The sequence below is a fragment of the Lissotriton helveticus genome, chromosome 3_1 (assembly GCF_964261635.1).
Source record: "Lissotriton helveticus chromosome 3_1, aLisHel1.1, whole genome shotgun sequence".
Lineage (NCBI taxonomy): Eukaryota > Metazoa > Chordata > Amphibia > Caudata > Salamandridae > Lissotriton > Lissotriton helveticus.
In genome coordinates this window covers 2,097,447,119-2,097,468,479 of record NC_136061.1, presented here as the reverse complement: position 1 = coordinate 2,097,468,479, position 21,361 = coordinate 2,097,447,119, and the positions used below count along the sequence as shown (strand labels likewise).

General features: G+C 48.6%; 1 protein-coding gene across 3 annotated transcripts in view; it reads right to left on the bottom strand.

Annotated features, from left to right (window-relative positions):
* The window catches only part of LOC144824137 (protein regulator of cytokinesis 1-like), a 619,082-nt gene that overhangs the window by 1,550 nt on the left and 596,171 nt on the right, over window positions 1-21,361 (bottom strand). The window lies entirely within an intron of this gene.

Here is a 21,361-nt window from a genome sequence, read left to right as displayed (position 1 = left end):
AACTCACCTGCCCATCAAGCAGTGGGAAGTACTTTGACTACCACCAGCAGGAGTGCTTGTAAACTGAAGAGGGGTTACAGTCAAGTGAAAAGGGTTATTTACCTCCTCTAAGGCTTTTTATGGTGCATACCCAATGCAAGCTTCCTCTTTATTAGAATATCCGCAGGTGCCAGTCTGCATTTTGAGGTGGGTCTTAGAAGTGCTCTCGCTCGCCGGTGGGTGGCGTTGTGCAGCTCAGTGACTCCGTACCGCCCTGGAACTGCTTTGAAGTGCAACCCCGGTACGCGGACGTCAGTTTAATTTAATGTTCTCCTTTTATGCCATCAAACATGGAGCGCAGAAAAAATTCTAACTTGGGACCTAGATGTTAAAGAGGCTACTTCACAGAATGGGGTGGAGAGAAGACCGATGGATACTTTTATCCACTAACTCCTCACCTCTGGGCAGAGGACTCAGACCAAAAAATGGTGCATATTCTAGAAGGTGAAAGAACCTTCACGCCGCACCGGACTGCATAATCAATCACATTGCAGTCATGTAGATAGATGTCTAGCACAAGAGTACCATGGCAATCTTAGCCACAGTAGAAGGCCCCTCAGGGGTTGCTTTTTTTTTTTTTTTGCAGAGTTTTATATAGCGCGAACTAGACCCGAACTGCTTGGCGACCAGTCAGAGCACATTCCGATACAGAGAACTATCCCCCTTTATCAGGGTCATCTTCTGCACTTCCTTCTCTATTTGTTCCAGAGAGCCCCACAAAAAGCTAATCATCCATGCAATGGGTCTTGTAGGGTCAATGTAAAAGCTCCAAGCATTCGTAGGGTCAAGCTGATGGAGTCTCCTCTTTAAAGATGAGGCACAGCAAATGATGCTAACAGGGTGAATAGCTTGAGCAAAGAGTGCTAGCAGAGTGGCGAACATGAAAAGGTCACAACTTTTGGCAGCAAAGCCGCCCAGTCCCCAGGACCAATTTGTTCGTAAAGAAGGCGATGTGCAGAAGCTGTAAGGAAAGCATCTGCAGTTCACTTGTTCAGTGTGCTGGTGTAATCACAATGAGGAATATAGTTTTAATCAGCAAATGTGTATAGGTTCCAAGAGACTACATTAAGGTCCAATTGCGGTATAAAAAACGGTCAGTAGAAAACATCCAAGTCAAACATTTTACAAAACACTCCACAATCAGTGACTTGAACAAAAAGCGGTGGGTAGACTGAGAAAGTCAATGAATCATGGGTTTGTTAAGCGCGACTACTCACCCGTAAGGGGTCTCAAGGTGCTGATGGGAGGTTGGGGGGGGGGGAAGAGGTAGTCGCAGGTTCCGGTCCGTCAAGGAGGGGGTCTGACGAAGAGCCAGGTTTTGAGGTTTCTTGCGAAGATGGGGAGAGATGTCTGAGGTGGAGCGGAAGGTTGTTCCAGGCTTTGGCCGCGAGGAAGGAGAAGGAGCGGCCTCCTGATCTGGTCTTTCTGGCGTGGGGACCCATGGCGTAGGAGAGCTGAGTTGATCGTGGGGGTCCTTTGGGGTGCGTGAAATTTGAGTCGGCTGTTCAGGTATGCTGGTCCGATGTCGTGGAGGGCCTTGTGAGCATGGGTTAGCATCTTGAAGGTGATTCTAGCTTCGATGGGGAGCCAGTGGAGTGTGTGCAGGTACTGGGAGATGTGGCAGTACGTTGAGGACCAGTCTGGCAGCAGCGTTTTGGATGTTCTGTAGTTTGCAGTGAGGTTTTTATTTAGTCCAATGTAGAGTGTGTTGCCGTAATTGAGTCTGCTGGTGACCAAGGTGTGAGTGACGGTGTTTGTGTTCGGGAGGGATCCATTTGAAGGTCTTGTGTTGTAGGAGGAGGAGGAGGAGGAGGGTGTGGAAGCAGGACAACGAGACAGCTGATCTGGAGGTCCATTTTGAGGTCTGAGTCCAAGATGATTCCCAGGTTGCATGCGTGGTCCGTGGGGGTGGGCCACCAGGTGTCGTTCCAGGCGTCGGGTTTGGGCCCAAGATGACTACTTCCCACAGGGCCATCATAACCTTTGTAGATCATGAAGTACAACTGGCTGCATAGGAGAGATCAACCACCTCTGTTGGCAGATTGAAAGAATTCAACTGCCACCAATCAATTTCACAAGCAAGGAGGTGTAGGCTGCGGAGACTTGGGTGTAGGACCCTACCCTGTAGCTGACACAGGAGGTCCTCTTGAAGTGGTAGCCAGAGCTCCAGGTACCAGACTCTTCAAGCCCAGTACGGGTAGTTAGATGACTTGGATTCATTGTGTCTTGATCTTCCCCAAAACTTGTGGCAGGATAGATAGCAGTGAAAAAGCATACAGGAGCCCTTCAGTCTATTCTAGCTAGAATGTGCGTCCTAACAAAAGTCTTGGAGCGAACTCCAACATGTAACGCCATGGCGGAGGTCACCCTGTGCATCCCAACTTTTTAGTCAGCCTTTTCTCTGAATAACTTGAAGCATTGAAGACACTTGCATGTCTCCCAAAAAACACTGTTCTCAGAAGGCACACCTGGATGAGATCAAAAGTTGGTGCCTACAGCTCTGACTAGGCAATCAGTGTCCAGGCAAGCTCAAAGTATATACTTTGCAGCATCATTGCCTTAATGCACTGTTGGGCTAGTGGGGCTTGGAGGTCATCAAGAATGGCCATCAAGATCTCGGTGTCCATGTTCCATAATATATGGGTGTGTTTATATCCCACAGAAACTACATTGATGGAACTGAAGGCTGAGAAACCCATCCTGAGGAAAACATCCTCTTTCCAAAACCATTCATTTGTACTGACTGTTGGATTTGGTCGGATAGGAGTTCGGATTAACCTTACTTGTTGATTGCCTGGACTATCAAGCTTTATGGTATATAATACTTGGGTAGGAAGTCTGGATTACTAGAAGCCAGCCTATGTTGGTGAGACACACGTTGACTGACCATAGGACAGGCCCAAGGTTTGGTCGAGGTTGCAATCAGGGGGTCTGTGAGAGCGTCATTGAGTGACAGTAATGGCACAGATGAAGCTGGCAATCATTGTAGAATTTACATTTTGTCTCTCAGTAGAGGACAATTCTAAGTCAAATGCTTTAGCTGTCCTCTGAATAATCACTGCAAATGAGGTACTTTCTTTCATAATGTCTACACACCACAGGCATTTTGTTAAAGGCATAAGTATTATGATATGGTACTGGCATCAGAGGGGGGGGTGCGAGGCAGTTTGCGCCCGGGAGAGGGGGGGAACCTGCCACCAGAAGTCGCAGTTGAAATCAATGCCACTTCGTAAGGCTGGCAGGTACACCAGAAAGTCACATCAGCAGTATGGCCACTTTCTCAGAAAGTGGTCTGAGTGTCGACAACTACCTGGGGAATTTGAAGAGCGCCAGGACCAATTGCGGAACAGGATTAAGTAGAGTGGCACATCAAGAGTGCAGTCTTCAACATCACATCCTCGCACCTTCTCAGACTTCGAGTGGTGGGATGGCATGAAGTCCTGCTTGGCATGCCTAGGCTTTGATATGGGAGTGGACTTAATGAGGGAGCAACTTCACGACTGTTTCCTGCAATCAGCCCAGTGAATTTCAGCAAGTTGTATCTGTGCGAGGACCAAAGTCAGACTCCGAGCATCACCTCTCACTCCTGAATATCTTTCTGATGCATAATGGCACATTTGACATGACTGGGGAGTTGCAATCAAAATCCAAGCACCAGAAACACCTTGTGCATATCCATGACCACATCTGCTTCCTGTCGTTTGTGGTGGGGACAGCATTCATAAGGACATAGGCATGAGGATTTTAGTCGTTTTAGGAAAACCGCCAAAGCTGCAAGTGGGGTGCCAGATCTGTGGTGAAAGGTGCAGAAAATAAAGTAACTAATGTCAGCTACCAGTAGTATCACTTGTATGTAGCTCTGCTCCGTCACTTCTGGGTCAGTATGGAGTCACCGTGGATATGCACAACACCACATACAGGCTTGCAAAATCACCTTGAGAACCATTCTAGTGTGTGAGAATATCCTATTGGTGAGGAATCTGCAAATAAAAGTATTCATCATAACTACAACTTACTAAATAAGGCATTACACTTTACTTACTGTGAGAACATGTAGTAAAAGTATGGAGAAATCACAAGACCAACGTGATTAGTCCTACATGGTTTGTGATGCTTTCTTTTCAAACAGTGTGATGCTTTCTTTTCAAACAGTGTGGACGCAATGGAACAGGTTTAAGTGCAACAGCTTTCAGAAGGTCTGTGAGATTCTACGAGCCCACTATACAGATGACATGTGTAGCAACAGGACACTAGAAAGTGAGACAAGTTGCCTAGGGCATATTAATCTGGGAAGGTTCAAAACATCGAGAACACAGTTTAGTGAAAGTGTATAGCTTAAAGCAGAGGGTCTAGAAAATAAAGCTAGATGCAACATTACATAATAGGTGTAGCCAACAATACTTACCCTTCAAAAAATGAATTGCTAATTAGATAAGAATATAGGTCTTACTAGAAGCATATGGCGTTGGCCAAACAGAAGACTTATCTAGTGGTAGATGTAGAACTAACTGCTCGTTCAAAGTCCTGCTTCTGCTAAGAAGTGCCTCATATGCACACCAATTAAATCTGGAAGGATAAAATAAAACTGATTCAATGCAGTCTGTGAAAGGATGACAATAACGTGTAGTTGAAAAGAGGTATCATCAGGAATATAGCTTTGGCACTGGGCCTTAAATATCCTTGCAACACCACTCACCCTAAGCCAGTAATCTTCATTTACTTTTAAAGGTGCAAAGATGGAAAAAAATAAAAACTTTTGCAGCGTGAATCTTTTTGGATTCACTATGCTGTGCATTATTCCGCGGTCTTGTGGTTGGGTCCGGAATCTTAGTCTTTTTTTTTTTTTTTTTAGCCCAGGTGGGCGTCGACGTCCCACCTTTCGGTGTATTTCCGGTGACGTCGGCATGCTTCCTGCAGAAGACCCCACTCTTGGGCGCCATCTTCAGATTCTTTTTTCCCCGGTTGGGTCTGGATCGTTCCCGAAAGGGCTCCAGACTTTTTTGGAGAAAGAAGAAAAACACGCAGTTTTGGACGAAAAGATATTGGAAAGACTACAGGAGACTACATCATCGAAGAGGACGACGAAGGAAGAAAAGAACTTCAAGAACTTAGACGTCCATCGGGGAATGCACGCGCAGGCGGGTCCCCTGAACGCATGAGATGGACAACACTCCTTTCAAGTTCTGCCGTAACTGCCACCACAAGTACGCGCAGAAGGACCAGCACCCGGTTTGCAACCTTTGTCTACCGGTCGACCACGAGAGCGAGGACTGCAACGCCTGCTCTGCCTTCACGCCGAAGACTCTTCGAGTTAGAGCGAGACAGAGGGTAGCCAACGCCAGCATGCAGGGCAAGGGCCAGTCACCGTCCCTTCGAGACCTGGGGCTATCATCAGACGAGGAGGACAACAACGCCGCCGAAGATGGCTACACGGTCGTAGAGACTGATAATACGAAGACTTCTAGGAAGGTAGGGGACTCTATGGCCCCTAGACTCCAGAGAGACCCTGAGTCTTGAAGAAACTAGGCCAAAACCTCAAAAGCGCCGACACCGAAGACTTCGGCGTCCGCAGCTACACCCAGGCCCAGCAGATCCTCTGAGAAGGACTCCCCGGCGCCGAGAGCTGATGAACAGCAAATGACGTCGAAAAACGTACCCGAAAAGGAGCGTTCGACGCAGAGGGAAAAAGACCCGAAGAGCACTTCGGCGCCGACAAAGGACACGAAAGTCAGCTCGGCACGCTGGGGAGACTTAATGAGATAGAGAGATCATCACTAGCGAGGTTAAGCCCCGCCCCTCTTCTCCATTGGCTGGCCTATTAAACGGTGGCCAGCCATTGGAGAAGAGGTCCTAGTGACGTTATTCTTTCTCTTTAAGCCCAGTCTTTTTCAGATTGACTTCCCAGACTTACTGCTGGTGTAAAAGGTTTCTTATCTTCTTTATGGGTCCAGATGGCCCCATAAAGAAGATAAGGAACCTGTTATCCCAGCAGGAAGTCTGGGAAGTCAATCTGAAAAAGACGGGGCTTACAGACTAAAGGCTGTGTGCAAACCCGCTTTGTGCAGAGACTTCCTGTCCTACAGGGAAGGGGACCATGTGGGCTCCCAGAGTGCCTCCTCTGTTCGTCTCTCACGTGTCCCGGCAGTGAGGAGCTCGGGAGTGCAAAGATGGGAAGTCACCGCTGGGCTACGGGCACAGACGAGCCCCACCCGCCCCTGCCTGCCTTGCCGGCTCCATGCCCCCTCCCGCTGCACCCGCCCCTGCCTGCCCCGCCGGCTCCATGCCTCCTCCCGCTGCACCCGCCCCCTGCCTGCACGCCTAGTCTGCTTTACCAACATCCGCGCAACTCTGACAGGTTGGCACTATAAACACCTCAGGCAGCGTACCTGTTCTCTGTAACGTCACCGAAAACAGCTTGTTCAGATAGGTGCCCATTCTACACGGGCCCCCATCTATTTTCGTTCCTGCCGCAGCCGGCCTGCATGTTGTGCAATTTCCTTGGCTTCCTGGTTGTCCTCTATGACTGCCCTCTGTGAGCCTGTCTGCCTTCATAGACACTCCCTCCCCCGTCCCGGGGACCGCCCTCGCCTCCCTCCCTCCTTCCCTTCGATCTCTTTAGTTTCTCAGTTTCACGCAGAAACTTTCTAGAAATCTTTCCAGTCTGCCCTTGCGATTCCAACATGGAGGAACTAACTGTGGAAGTGCGGGGCTCAAACGGAGCCCACTACAAGGTACTCTGGCTGGAGGCGGGAGCCGGGGAGGGAGCCCACAGAGCAGCCTTAACCCAAACCGAGGTCTGGCAGCCCCCGGCAGGCCATAGGCTCTCCCACGGCCCCTCGGATCAGGCGGGAGGTCGGGGCTTGGCACTGGGAGATCCTCATGACCCCCTACTCACCCCGCCCCTTCACTTAATGACTCTGACCTCCGAGCGACCCTCCTCGCCCCCTTTGGGCTGTTGAGTTTACACCCACGGCCTTCCGTGTGCAGGGGCTGGCACCCAGCGGAGCTGCTCGCTGCAGCCGCCGCTTTGTTCTATGTGTGTCTATGTATGTGTGAGTGTGTGAGTGTGAGTGTGTGTGTGTGTGTGCGTGTGCGCGTGTGTGCGTGTGTGTGCGCGCGCGCGCGCGCTTGGGCTTCCACATGTGCCCTCGCGAGGTTGTTTTGGGATGTAAAGTGTGCACATTCCCATACAGGCCGTGCTTGTGTGGGGGGAAACACGGCAATCGTTTGGAGAGGTCTCCCATGTGTTGTCTGATTACCTGAAATCTGAGCCTTGTGTTGTGTTGCTAGTCATGCAGTTGATTCACGGAGTAAGCACGTCATTCTAGCCGCACACATTGCTAGATAAGATTGACCCATCAAGCTCACCTTGTCCGTTTTCATAACACAATGGGAATTACATTAGAATCGCATACAGCATGCATGTGTGATTCAGACATGGAAGTCACGCGGTATCATGTATTCTCCTTTTTTCAAAACCATGAAGGTCCAGCTAATGATGATGTTGGTGCTGTTTTACTGTTTTTGACTTTAAATCCAATCGAGAAGCTCCCAACCCCAAATCTTGTGAATGGGATTCACCATGTCTGCGTCCAGGAGGTTTGTGCAATTAAAAAAACACCCCAAGAATGCACTTTGAAGGCAGCTCTATCGACACAGCGCGACAGCTGTACTCTGGCCTGGATCGTCCATTATGCCAGACATTCAGGAGGCTGTGTGTGTGGCTCTATGTGCGTGCGTGTTTGGCTCTGTGTGTGTGTGCATGTGTGTCTGGCTCTGTGTGTGCGCGTGTGTCTGGCTCTGTGTGTGCGCGTGTGTCTGGCTCTGTGTGTGCGCGCGCGTCTGGCTCTGTGTGTGCGCGCGCGTCTGGCTCTGTGTGTGCGCGCGCGTCTGGCTCTGTGTGCGCGCGCGTCTGGCTCTGTGTGCGCGCGCGTCTGGCTCTGTGTGTGTCTGGCTCTGTGTGTGCGTGTGTGTCTGGCTCTGTGTGTGCGCGCGTGTGTCTGGCTCTGTGTGTGCGCGCGTGTGTCTGGCTCTGTGTGTGCGCGCGTGTGTCTGGCTCTGTGTGTGCGCGCGTGTGTCTGGCTCTGTGTGTGCGCGCGTGTGTCTGGCTCTGTGTGTGCGCGCGTGTGTCTGGCTCTGTGCGTGCGCGTGTGTCTGGCTCTGTGCGTGCGCGCGTGTGTCTGGCTCTGTGCGTGCGCGCGTGTGTCTGGCTCTGTGCGCGCGCGCGTGTGTGTCTGGCTCTGTGTGTGCGCGCGTGTGTCTGGCTCTGTGCGCGTGTGTCTGGCTCTGTGTGTGCGCGCGTGTGTCTGGCTCTGTGCGCGCGCGCGTGTGTCTGGCTCTGTGTGTGCGCGCGTGTGTCTGGCTCTCTGTGTGCGCGTGTGTGTCTGGCTCTGTGTGTGGCTGGCTCTGTGTGTGTGCGTGTGCGTGTGTCTGGCTGTGTGTGCGGCTGTGTGTGTGGCTGTGTGTGTGGCGCTTTGTATGTTTGTGGCTCTGCGTGCTTGTGTGTGTGTGTCTGGCTCTGTGTGTGTGTGTCTGGCTCTGTGTGTGTGTGTGTGTGTGTCTGGCTCGGTGTGTGTGTGTCTGGCTCTGTGTGTGTGTGTCTGGCTCTGTGTGTGTGTGGCGGCTGTGTGTGTGTGTGGCGGCTGTGTGTGTGTGTGGCGGCTGTGTGTGTGTGTGGCGGCTGTGTGTGTGTGTGGCGGCTGTGTGTGTGTGTGGCGGGTGTGTGGCGCGTGTGTGGCGCGTGTGTGGCGCGTGTGTGGCGCGTGTGTGGCGTGTGTGTGGCGCGTGTGTGGCGCGTGTGTGGCGCGTGTGTGTGTCTGGCTCTGTGTGTGTGTGTGTGTGTGTCTGGCTCTGTGTGTGTGTGGCTCTGTGTGTGTGTGGCTTTGTATGTTTGTGGCTCTGTGTGTTTGTGTGTGTCTGGCTCTGTGTGTGTGTGTCTGGCTCTGTGTGTGTGTGTGTGTGTGTGTGTGTGTGTGTGTGTGTGTGTCTGGCTCTGTGTGTGTGTGGCGGCTGTGTGTGTGTGTGTGTGTGGCGGCTGTGTGTGTGTGTGTGTGTGCGTGGCGGCTGTGTGTGTGTGTGTGGCGGCTGTGTGTGTGTGGCGGCTGTGTGTGTGTGGCGGCTGTGTGTGTGTGGCGGCTGTGTGTGTGTGGCGGCTGTGTGTGTGTGGCGGCTGTGTGTGTGGCGTGTGTGTGTGGCGTGTGTGTGGCGCGTGTGTGGGCCCTCACGTCCCGAGCACGTGGCCTCGGCCCGACCCCAGCCGCGGCCCCAGCGAAGCCCCGACATCGTGGCACCAAGATCAACTCAGGTGGTAAAGTGGCCACTTGACGGATCCCGGAGGAGAAGAGTTTCGATGGCCCTCCAGCCGTCCCCGGACGCCGGGTATCGATCGCCCTCCGGCCTCCCTGGGCGCTGGCTCCACCCCCTGCTGGGTGTCTGGACACCTTCATCCCGGTCCCTCTGACCCCCAGGCGCGAGGGTCCGGACATCAAAGGACTCCAGTCCTATATCTGGGCCAGCCCTGGATCAGGAGTTCAGTTGTATCTGGGAGTCGAAGCCCTGCTGACCTCGTCGCGGCTGACCCTGATAAGAACTCTGGAACCTCTGAGCCCTGCTGACGCTGTCGCGGCTCTACCAAGCTGAACCATCCGCCGAGCCCTGCTGACGCTGTCGCGGCTCTACCAAGCTGAACCATCCGCCGAGCCCTGCTGACGCTGTCGCGGCTCTACCAAGCTGAACCATCCGCCGAGCCCTGCTGACGCGGCTCTACCAAGCTGAACCATCCGCCGAGCCCTACTGACGCTGTCGCGGCTCTACCAAGCTGAACCATCCGCCGAGCCCTGCTGACGCGGCCGCGGCTCTACCAAGCTGAACCATCTTCGGAGCCCTGCTGTCGCGGCTCCCGGCACCCCCCAGCTCGAGGATTGAGAGCTGTGCGCAGGGTTTCCTAGTACCAGTTGGTACCAAGACTATCCCGATACCCCCTTCCCCGGACATTGAGACTTTGTCGGGATCCCACGATCCCCCTGTACCTATTGCTGCGGAATCTTGCCTTTATTCTTTATATAAAGACTCTTAAACCTACTCTTGTGTGGTGTCTCTCTGTGGTGGTGTGATTGCTCGGCTGTTACGATAGTAGGAGAGGAGCCTCGCCAAGGAGGCCTCTCGACGGCGCTCGGCCAATTCCATACGGAAAGGTGGGTTTCGGGGCGGCAGTCAGACATCTTCTGTCTCCCCTGGAATCGCCTTTCTAACATACGAACTTTATTGTTTCTAAGGTTGAACATTGTGTAGTCAACTTGGGTGAAAAACTGTCAATGGTTTTTAATAGTTAAGCTTATATTGTCCAAAATCGTGCTCGAGGGAAATTCGTGGGTAATTAATCGCGCGAAACATGTGTGGATTAGTGCCCTTGGCCGGATTATATTCGGGTCTGTCTCTTTTTCTATGATTTTGTTAACTTTTTGAACACTTTGCTTTTTGAAGGACCTCACCGGTTATTATTGCTGGTCTGATGTCAGTATATATACGTTATGCCTTTGGGTTTGATGAATTACTGTGCTTGAAGCTTGTCACTGTCCCTGTCATGTTCAGCCCCCAGCAGTATGACTTCTGATTTATCACCGTTTAATTTTAGGCAATTTAATTGCATCCAGCGGCTAACCTGGTCCATACATAGCCTAAATCGGTCTGCTGTCTCGCCTGTGTTGTTCGAGATAGCCACCACTATTTGGGTGTCGTCAGCATAGGATATGGGGAGAAATCCAGGGTTCCTAATGATGTTTGCTAATGGGGCAACATATATATATATATATATTTTTTTTGGTAGAGTTTTATATAGCGCGAACTAGACCCGAACCGAATCAGGTATCAGAGCGCTTTACATAGCACAAGTTACGTTTTTTACATGAGGACACACTTTCATTTTTAGGCACGGGGAGAATAAGTGATTTTCCCAGAATCACAGGAGGTTTTGGCGCCGTTACCGAGACTCGAACGCAGATCCCCAGGTCCGAGGTCGAGCGCCTTAGCCGTTAGGCTAACTCCTCTCCCCTATTAAAGAGGGGTAGGGCTTAATGACGAGCCCTGTGGTACCCCCCAGGGGGATTTAAAGGATTTTGATGAAAATTCCCCAAGCTGAACCGTGAGAGATCTCTCTCCCAGAAAGGAGGCCATCAACGCAACTATGGATGCATGCAGACCTATTTCCTCTAGACGGGCCAGGAGTATGCCATGATTGACGGTGTCGAAGGCTGCCGACAGATTTAACAGGATCAGGGCAGCCTTCCCACCTGCATCCAGCATACTCTTGATCTCCTCTGCCGCCATAATCAGAGTGGTTTCTGTCCCATGTTCCTCCCGGAACCTGTATTGTGAGACATCTAATGCCTGAGAGGCCCTAATGAACCCGGAGAGTTGTGTGTTCAGGTGCTTTTCTAAAAATGTTGCCGGGAAGGGAATTCTTGATATTGGTCTATAATTAGCTGGGGCTGACGAGTCTAGGTTAGGCTTCTTCAGGAGTGGCCGTACAGAAGCAGCTTTCCACGCCTTCGGGAAGCAGTTTGCCTGTATTATTTTAGCGAAGAGCAGCTGGAGTTGATTGCTGAGTAGCTCTGGGAACATGTGCAAGACCCTAAGAGGACATGGGTCCATTGGGCCCCCTGACTTGGTTGTCAGTATAAGATGACATATCTGTTCTGCGGACGGGGCTGAAAACTGGAAGCCTGCATTATCCAATTCTGAGCCCCTTTTTGGGCTAGGCTGTATATTTTCTGTTAAATGGTTATTACTGTTAAGGGTATTGATAGATTCATAAATGAGTTTCACTTTGTCAATGAAGAACTGCCCCAGAACGTTACATAGACCTAAGCTGCCTTTTATGTGTTTAGATGCTGGCTCTGTGAGTTTTTTGACAGTGGCAAAGAGTTCCTAACTTGAGTTTTTGGCCTCCTTTATTTTTTTTACGAAATAGGCTGATTTCTCTTCCGCTATAAGTTTCTTGTAAGTTGCTAATGACCTGCAGTAGTTTAATTTCTCCTTATCCTCATAGCTGCGCCTCCACCTTCTTTCGACCCGTCTACATTTTTGTTGTCTTAGTTTCACTGAAAACAAAGGCTCTGATATGTTTTTCCTCTTAGAGTTTTTCTGTTTTATGGGCGCGACAGAGAACCGCCCCTTTGATCCAGTTGTTTACTTGGTCAGTGGCTATATTGCTATCGGGGTCTAGACCTGGAACAGTCGTACTAAACTGTTCATGTAGTTTGGGTATATCAATTTTATCCCCTTCCTGATAGGTGAAGAGCCTACCCTGAGAAGCCCATGATGTTTTTGTGTATTCTATCATTAGGGTAAATTTAACAACTTTGTGGTCCGACCATGGGACAGGGATAACTTCCCCTATTTTGATGTTAGGAAAGGAGGAAAAGATCCCATCCAAGGTGTGACCAGCAGTGTGTGTTCCTTGTTTAACTAATTGGGTCAGGCCGCAGCTTGATAAGTATTGTATTTTTGTCTGACTTTTTCAAGGTGTATATTGAAGTCTCCCAATATGGTGTAATCCACCCCATTTAGGCTGGACTCAAGAACAGGGCCCAGGGATTGTGACATGAGGGTTTTTGCCTTGGGCGGCCTATACAGCAAGAGGCCATCAAAGGTGTAATTTTTGGTGATGCAAATTTTAAAAGGTAGAGTCTCACAGTCTGGGGTGCTTCGAACCCCCCAGCCCCCCCCGCCAGGCATCGAACCTGTAGTTCATCTTTGCTGGTGATTGCTAGCCCTCCCCTACATTTCCCATTTCTATCAACCCTATGAATAGAGTAGCCTCCCGGGACTGCTAACGCCAGATCGATGTCTGAGGAATTATCTGCCCAAGTCTCCGTGATGAACAGTAGATCAAGGTCATGCGTGTCAATCAAGTGGGCTACTTCTATGTTGTGTTTTACAAGTTACCTTGCGTTTAGCAAAGCTGCATTTATTAGTTTATTTAAATTATTTCCGATCTACAGGCATTGACGAGCTGCTGATCCACATGGGGTGTAGTTGAGGGTCAGCTAGCAGCTCGGCCAGTGTTTGATTTCTACCATAAGGTTAAGTATAGCGCAATTCAGGGCGGTCCACTGTGGAAAAGTAAATTTTGCCATGTTCTGTGTCCCTACGTGTTCCCCATCTTATGTTATATGTGCATGATTAATATGCATATGTATTCCCTTATGATCGATTAAAGACGCAATTACAGTTGTGTCCAACTCTAGTATGTCAGTTCCCAGTTTTCGTGAATACAACGAATATCAGGCCTATGTAAAGCTACGTTGCCACGTTTCACAGTGTGCACGTTATTTCATTGTAAAGTCCCCGTTTCTAGGCCTCAAAAGGGCCCGGACTCAGATTCAGCTCCTGTCTTCTGAACCCTCGCTGAGGAGCGATACAGCCCCCACCTGTATCCCTGACCCTTCACTCACTTCCTGCCTCACAGTGCCCGGCTCGTCCTGGCTCTGCCTGCCAGTCTGCCAAGAGTATGTTATGATTCTAGTTATCAGTCCAGCTCTCCTTCTCTGCATTCCTAAGCTACTGAATCGCATCAATAGTTTTAGTCATCGTCTAGCCTTTACGTCTCCATGTAAGAGAAATACTGTATTAATGGTCATTTAATATTCCTCAACACACACTACATGTAGAATAATGCATGCACCAGTCTTAGAATCTGTTAGCCTTTACCCTGATAACTTTTGGATTCTATCAACATGTTCTCTAAACATCAGATACTAGATAGTGTTTAGGTACATGTCGCTCTGACTCTCCAGACTTCAGTCTCTGCTCCTAGCGCAGAAGTCATAGCCCCCAGCTTCTCCTAGTAACACGTCATTGCCAGTTTGCGCGCACCACTAGGTTAGAGGTCCCGGCTCCTCAGGTAGCCCCCTCCATGTTTCCGCCCCATTTATGACATCTTCTGTTACGTCTACATCACATGCCTATGTATACGCCCTGTTCACGCCTTCTTATTGCATCAGTCATGCATTATCTTTCGCGACTGCTACAATCCCCTCCCACTGCTACGCCTACTGTATCTACTGTAATGCAATTGTTTTAGTATATATACTTGTGTACTGTTATTAAGTGTTGTGCAGCGCTGCCATCCTATTCCCGTGCAGGTTGTCCTGTTCCTGTCCTTTATGCTGTATTAAACCTGCAAAACTCCTACTACCTCGAATCTTGACTCTTATTTATTGAGCTATCTGTTATTGTTATATCCAGTCAAAAATAGAGGTATTATTTATTTATTTACCACATAATGGCGCCCGAATAGGGACTTGCCCTTTCCCCACGCGCCGGTGAAGCCACGCAAGCCCCCTGATCCTCTGCAGCCGTGACGGAACCATACCGTGCACGTGCAGATATTTCTGCTTCAAGTATCCCTCAGGCCCACGGAGGAGACGGAGGTTGCGGTCCAGCATCCAGACGAGGCGGTGGAGGAACGCGGCGAGTCCCGACCAGAGCCCAAGCCGAGAGTCCAAGGTCCGAGGTATCCGGAGACCCACCCGTAACAGAAGTCCGAAGTTCGTCCGTCCGGCGTCGTAGCAGTCCAGTCCAGTCCGAGGCCTTCCGTTCTTGCTGCCCGGTGAGTACCGTTGCTGGGGTAGTATCTAGACAGGGTCAATCTAATTGTCTCTGGTCCGTGGGTTTGGGTACGCAAATCCACACGAAGTGTCCACCTAGGTGGATGCGGGTCCTGACGTGTCTCTTTGTGAGACCGGTAAGTTTCGTACTGTTTTAGCAGTGCATCTAGTTTCTGTTCTAGTCCGTTCTGTTCTCGAGAAATTCATGTATTCTGTTTTCAGTATTCCAGGTAGTATTTTGTCAGAACTGTTATTTTAAATGTCATTCATGTATTTCAATGTCGTGGTATGAAAGTGGAGTAATTATCGTGTTCATTGTGTATTGTATTGTGTCTAGGCTCCAGCCCAGTCATGCCTTTGTTTTCCAAACTACGTCAGTTAAAAACTAGAAAAGGTCTGTTAGAAGAAGCAGTTCCTGTCCCGCCTAGGGACAGTCCAGGTCATTTTATGTATCAGAAGCATGGCATAAGTGCCATATTATATCTAGATTTATGGGTGGAGTACACCAAACAGTTAGAAGAAAAGTATAGATGGCCCGTATCGGGTACATGGGATGCCGAGTGCATCATGCGAGTAGAAGAAGTATTATGGAAAAAGAAAGCCAGACAGTCACAGAAAGATGCCATCGAGTTATGGCGCAAAGAATCTCATAAAAGAACCGAAAAAGAAATCAGAAAGTCAGAATTAAGTAGAGAATCCTTAGAAAGAGCCCAAGAAAGGGAACTAATCGAGATAGGTGAACGAGTTAAAACCAAACAGTCAGACAGACAGAGGAATGCCCTTATTAAGGGTATGTATCCTCTCCTTGCCGAGGGCTTGCCAAAAGCAACCCCGGAAGCATCCAGTAATTTTCCGCCACCTTTAGTTCCGACCAATCTGCGTCACAAACCGACCGCAGCTGATATTTTTCTCTCGTCCTATTTGGACGACACAGTCCCAGAATATGCTAATCCTGTTCCGCCAGCTCCTGTAAATAATGCAATTCCTGCTCCTCCAGTTACCGGGGCACCTGTTGCAGTACCTGTTACGGTACCCCCGGTCCAGCCCGTAGTACAAATTCCCGCTACTTCAGTCACTCTGCCAGCTCGTAGAGTATCAGTCGATGATTCCAGTATAGGGGCCGCAGGAGGAGGTCCTCCTGGTACCCCACCGCCAAATAAACGTCTAGGAGCAGTCGAGTTACATGAACGTGCGTTACAGCGTACGCCCAAATATCAGTCCATTGCAGAAATCAGGCGAGCTCTTACTGAATGCTGTTATGATCCAGTTCCAGGCGAGGATAGTATGGTTATATATTCCGTACGTACAAGGCAGGTGTCCGAGTATTTGGTCACCCTACCGAATATGAAAGAAGATCTAGACAGAATGTATCGTTTCATTCGTACTGGACAAGATCCAGAAAGTATTGGCGAAGCCATGTCTCAAAGGAAAGCAGAGATTCAGCTCATGCTATTAAAGTTTCTAATTAATTGTTTAATACGGGAACAAGATTCCCCGACTAAAGATCAGACTGAAATGAAAGTCCTGACAAGGTGGAGTGATAATATAGCCGAGGGTAAGCACAGAACCATCAGCAGTATAGAGAGTATGTACAAGAAAATACGTAAAGAAATAATAAGGTTACACGAACAACGCAAAGAAGCACAAGTCAGCGAGAAAGAAAATGACTCTTCTACTGAAGAGGTAGAGGACGAGAATACCGCCAGAATAGCGTATGTAGGTAAATCTAGATTTCCAGACCGACATTCACGCCTGGAACAGAAGGAAGTCTTTCGTCATCCAGCACCAGAGCAAGGTTCTCTAGAACAAGTATTTCAAGCTACCGATCACATTCTGAAATCACGAATTGGTTATAGTGAACTCAGTACTATGCATGAACAAGAACTAGCCCGATCAGCAGTCCGATGGATTACTGATTCTACCACTTTTCCAGACGAAATAGTGGCACAAATGTTTCTGAAACTGCCCCCAGCCGAGCAGCGACTGGTGGGTATGTATATGATCCAGCACCTCATTACACTGTATGAGGGTCAACATTCTGATCCAGGTCCGTTACATGATATTCTGAACGAGTTACTCCAGTATAGATGGAAAGGTTTAGGTACCGATTTAATTAGTGTCATTCTAGAACAACGCCATAAATATAGAACGTTTCTGAACCCGCATTTTGTTCACGTCTCACCCCCAGAAAGTAAACCATTTTACATAGACAGACAGAATCCGTTACGAGAAGTACACCCAGTTAGGACAGAGGGTGGTGAAATGCAACGAGTATTTGTTTACACCCCGATTACAAAGATGGAACTCTTAGAGATGAAAAAATTAATTCCCTGTCACGATAAAGATCCAGCAGGGTTCCACCGAGAATTAAAAGACATGCTCCGTATGGGAGAATACACGTATCCAGATATAATTAAAATGTTAAAAGTCCTGTTGCCTGCGGGCATATATGAAAAACTCAAGGAAAAAGATTGGGAGGTGGGAGAGAAAAAGATCGATTGGACAGCTCTAGAAGCTGAAGATAAGATACGAGTACCAGGTACCGGTCTTGGAGACAAATGTAAAGAATTACCAGAATTGTTAATACAAGTCTTGCCTAGATTATTAGCCACTAAAAAGGAAGACTGGGATGCGATCTCAGCCTGTAAACAGAAACAAGACGAAGACACTAGTGATTTTTATTCCAGATTTGAGAAATGCTTTAGCATAAACAGTGGCTTGAAGACAAGTAGCGAGTCATACCCTCATCTTTTTGTTACTAAACTAGTCGAAAATTCAAGTCCACAAGTTAAGAATAGAGTTTTGAAAGTCGAAAGTACTTGGCAAGCTAATACACCGTCCCAAATGCTTCAGATGCTTCAGTATCACCAGAATAGAATCAGAGAAGAGCAAGAACACGAGAAAAGACGTATGAAAGACACGAAAATGAAAGTACTAGTTGCACAATCTGTTCCACAAGACAGTCAGAAGAGGGGTCCGAATCAAGCCAGTCATCCTGCAGCTCCCGTTAAAGGGACATGTAATTATTGTAAACAGCCAGGTCATTTTATAAACGAGTGTGCAGTTCTGAAACACAATATAGCCACTGGTAAAACTAAAGAAAGACCACGTCCGCCTAGACAAGAACAAGTTTCACAGACTTCTCAGCCACAGAATGCACAACAGACAGTTCCAGCACCGCAGCCTATCGCTGCAACACAGCATGTTACACAGCAGATGTATCAGTATGCACAGTCCGAGTATCCAGAGTACCAGCAGTACTCATGAAACAGCCTAGAGAGGGAGGTAGGCTTGCCTCTCATCGAGATACCTGTAGATCAAGAGGGTCCCTATGTTCACGGTCAAGTATTAGGGAAAGACAGAAAGTTTTTGATTGATACAGGGGCAAGTAGGACCACCATAAGTCACGACGAGGTTCCAGGGGCTCCGCTCTCAGGCTCAAGAAATGTTTCCCTTGGATTCTCAGGAAAGCCTATTGTAAACGAGATATCAAAACCAGTTACTCTGGAAGTAGGTCCATTGTCCCGAACTACTGATCTGTTACTTACTAAATCATGTCCAGAAAATTTGTTAGGCATTAAGACACTGAAAGAATTAGGTGCAGTTATATGTTGTTCCCCAGAGGGAATACGTTTGTTTTTACGTGACTTCAAGGGTCACTATGTTTTGCGTGATTTTGATCCCAGATTATTGAATGTCCCGCAGCATCTATGGGCACAAGGTCCAACTGATGTTGGGTTTATGCAAATCACACCCCATCGTGTGACTCTCAAGCCAGGTGTGGTGTTACCACGAATCAGACAGTACAGATTGCCACCTGAGGCTGTAGCAGCCTTATCCAAAATTATTGACGAGCTCATGGCTCAAGGAGTAGTTGTAGAAACTGACTCCAATGTATGTAATTCTCCTATCATTCCAGTCATGAAACGTACTGATCCAAATGCACCCCCAGTATATCGATTAGTGATTGACCTTCGAGAACTCAATAAATGTATTATTTCCCAGTACCCAGTTGTTCCAGATATCTCTTCCCTATTGACAGCCATTGATTCCGAAGCTACGTTTTTCACGGTCATAGACCTTAAAAATGCATTTTTCAGTGTCCCCATTCATCCAGACAGCCAGTACCTTTTCGGTTTTTGTTTAAATGGAAGGAGCTATAAATTTACACGAGCTCCTCAAGGTTTCACAGAAAGTCCTAGCATTTACAGCCAAGCACTTAAGAGACAACTAGACAATATTCACATGCCAACTGACACTGCCCTGCTCCAATATGTCGATGATCTACTGATCACAGCCCGTTCTGAACGTGCTTGCGAGCGAGCATCACTTACAGTTCTGTATTTCCTAGCCGAGATGGGGCACAAGGTGTCCCCTTCGAAGCTTCAATTCTGTGTCCAGCAAGTGATCTACTTAGGCCACTTACTGTCCAAGTGGGGTAGGCAGTTGACACCCGATCGTATCCAGTTAATAGCGAGTCTTCCTCAGCCCAAGACCCAGAAGGAGGTACGTGCTTTTATTGGCCTTACTTCTTATTGCAGACAATGGATTCCTCAGTATGCATTTCTAGCCAAGCCACTGATACAGTTAACAACACAGGAGGCAGCCGTAGCGACTGTCCTCCCTTGGACATCTGAACATACACTTAGTTTTAATGAGTTAAAGAAAGCTTTATGCCAAGCACCTGTTCTAGCTACACCAAACTACAGTAAGCCTTTTACACTTTTTGTCACAGAACGTGATGGTACAGCATTATCTGTTCTCACACAAGATCAAGCAGGACAATACAAGCCCTGTGCTTATTTTTCAAGCACATTAGATCCTGTAGCCCAGGCTCTGCCTGCGTGCCTCAAGTCAGTTGCAGCCACAGCACTAGCTATCAGACAAAGTGACTCCATAGTATTAGGACACTCCTTGACAGTACAAGTTCCACACTCCGTGGAAGTTCTTTTAAACCGAACACAGACTCAGCACTTGACAATTGCACGTTTAACAGGTTATGAACTGACACTGTTCCAGCCACACATAGAAATCAGACGCTGCAATGTTCTAAATCCTGCTACACTGTTACCGTCAGCTACTTCAAATCCTGCCACACATGACTGTGTGGAAGTTGCTAACACCATGACCAAGCCAAGACAAGACCTGACAGACATTCCATTACCAGATCCCGACCTGACACTTTATGTGGATGGTTCATGTATGAGAACAAGTACAGGAGAACTAGTAGCCGCGTATGCAGTGACTACTGACACTAAAGTTATAGAGACACACCGTATTGACACCCTGTCTGCTCAAGCTGCAGAGCTAGTTGCTCTGACTCAAGCCTGCATACACGCCAAGAACCTGAAAGTTAATATTTACACAGATTCACGCTACGCATTTGGAGTTGTACACGACTTCGGAGTGCTCTGGCAGGAGAGAGGTTTCATGACTTCTCATGGAACCAAGATTCAGCATGGTCTCCTCATTCAAGCTCTGTTAGATGCAATACATTTACCGACAGCTATCGCTATCATGAAGTGCAAAGCACATACGAAAGTCACTGACATTATGGTCAATGGTCCGAACAAGGAGGGGTCCAGACAGATCAGGGATGGTTGACGAAGGGAAAAGCCACATGGTTGCTCCCCGACTCAATGGTTCAAGTCATTATTAATACCGCACATAGTCCTGCACATTTAGGAGAAAAAGCTATGTTAGACAGTATCCAGAACATTTGGTTCAACAAGCATTTACGAGCTGCAGCCAAGCAGAAAGTCCGTACCTGTATGATATGTTGCCAGTTCAATCCAGGTAAAAGTGTTCCGGTGGAACAAGGTGGATTCCAGCCCCCTGACCACCCTTTTGAAGTCCTCCAGATGGATTATATTTAGATGGAGCGATGTCGAGGTTTCAAGTATGTCCTTGTAGTTGTATGCGCTTTGTCCAGATGGACAGAAGCATATCCAGTCCCAGATTACACAGCCGCGACCACTGCCAAGCAGTTGGTTCGTGAATTCTTCCCCCGTTATGGACTCCCTAGGGTCGTGTATTCTGATAACGGCCAGCCATTCTCATCTGAACTAATGAAACACGTTTCCCTTTTGTTAGGGTACCAGTGGAAGTTCCATTGTGTACGCCATCCTGAAGCAGCAGGTCTCGTAGAGAGACATAACCAGACCCTAAAAATCCGCATCGCCAAAATATGTAAAGAGAAAGGTGTGGACTGGCTAGTAGCTCTGCCAGTCGCTTTATTTTATATGCGCATGGTCGCACACTCCAGATCAGGTCTGTCCCCTTACGAGGTCGTATTCGGCCGCCCCCCAAATATGTGGGGTACACCTAGACCTCGAAGTATTACAGATGTTTCCAGTAATATGCTGACAGATTACCTAGCTTCCTTGATGTCTGCCCTCCACTCTTGTCGTTCACAGGTTGCCGCTGCATTTCCAGACAATACCGAGGTGAAACCGCATGAAATCGTTCCAGGAAGCTTGGTTCTTGTCCGGAATTTTGATCGTTCAAGTCCGCTGGAGCCTCGTTGGAAGGAGCCGAAGCAAGTCCTTTTGACCACCCGTACGGCCGTGAAGTTGGAGGGCCGTAAGGGGTGGGTCCACCTGTCTCATGTTAAAACATTTCACGGACTAAAACCTAAAAACATTTCCAAGGATTGCCCGGATTTTAAGGACTGCCAAAACACTATTCTCAAGGACTGTCCCGCAAATGACATT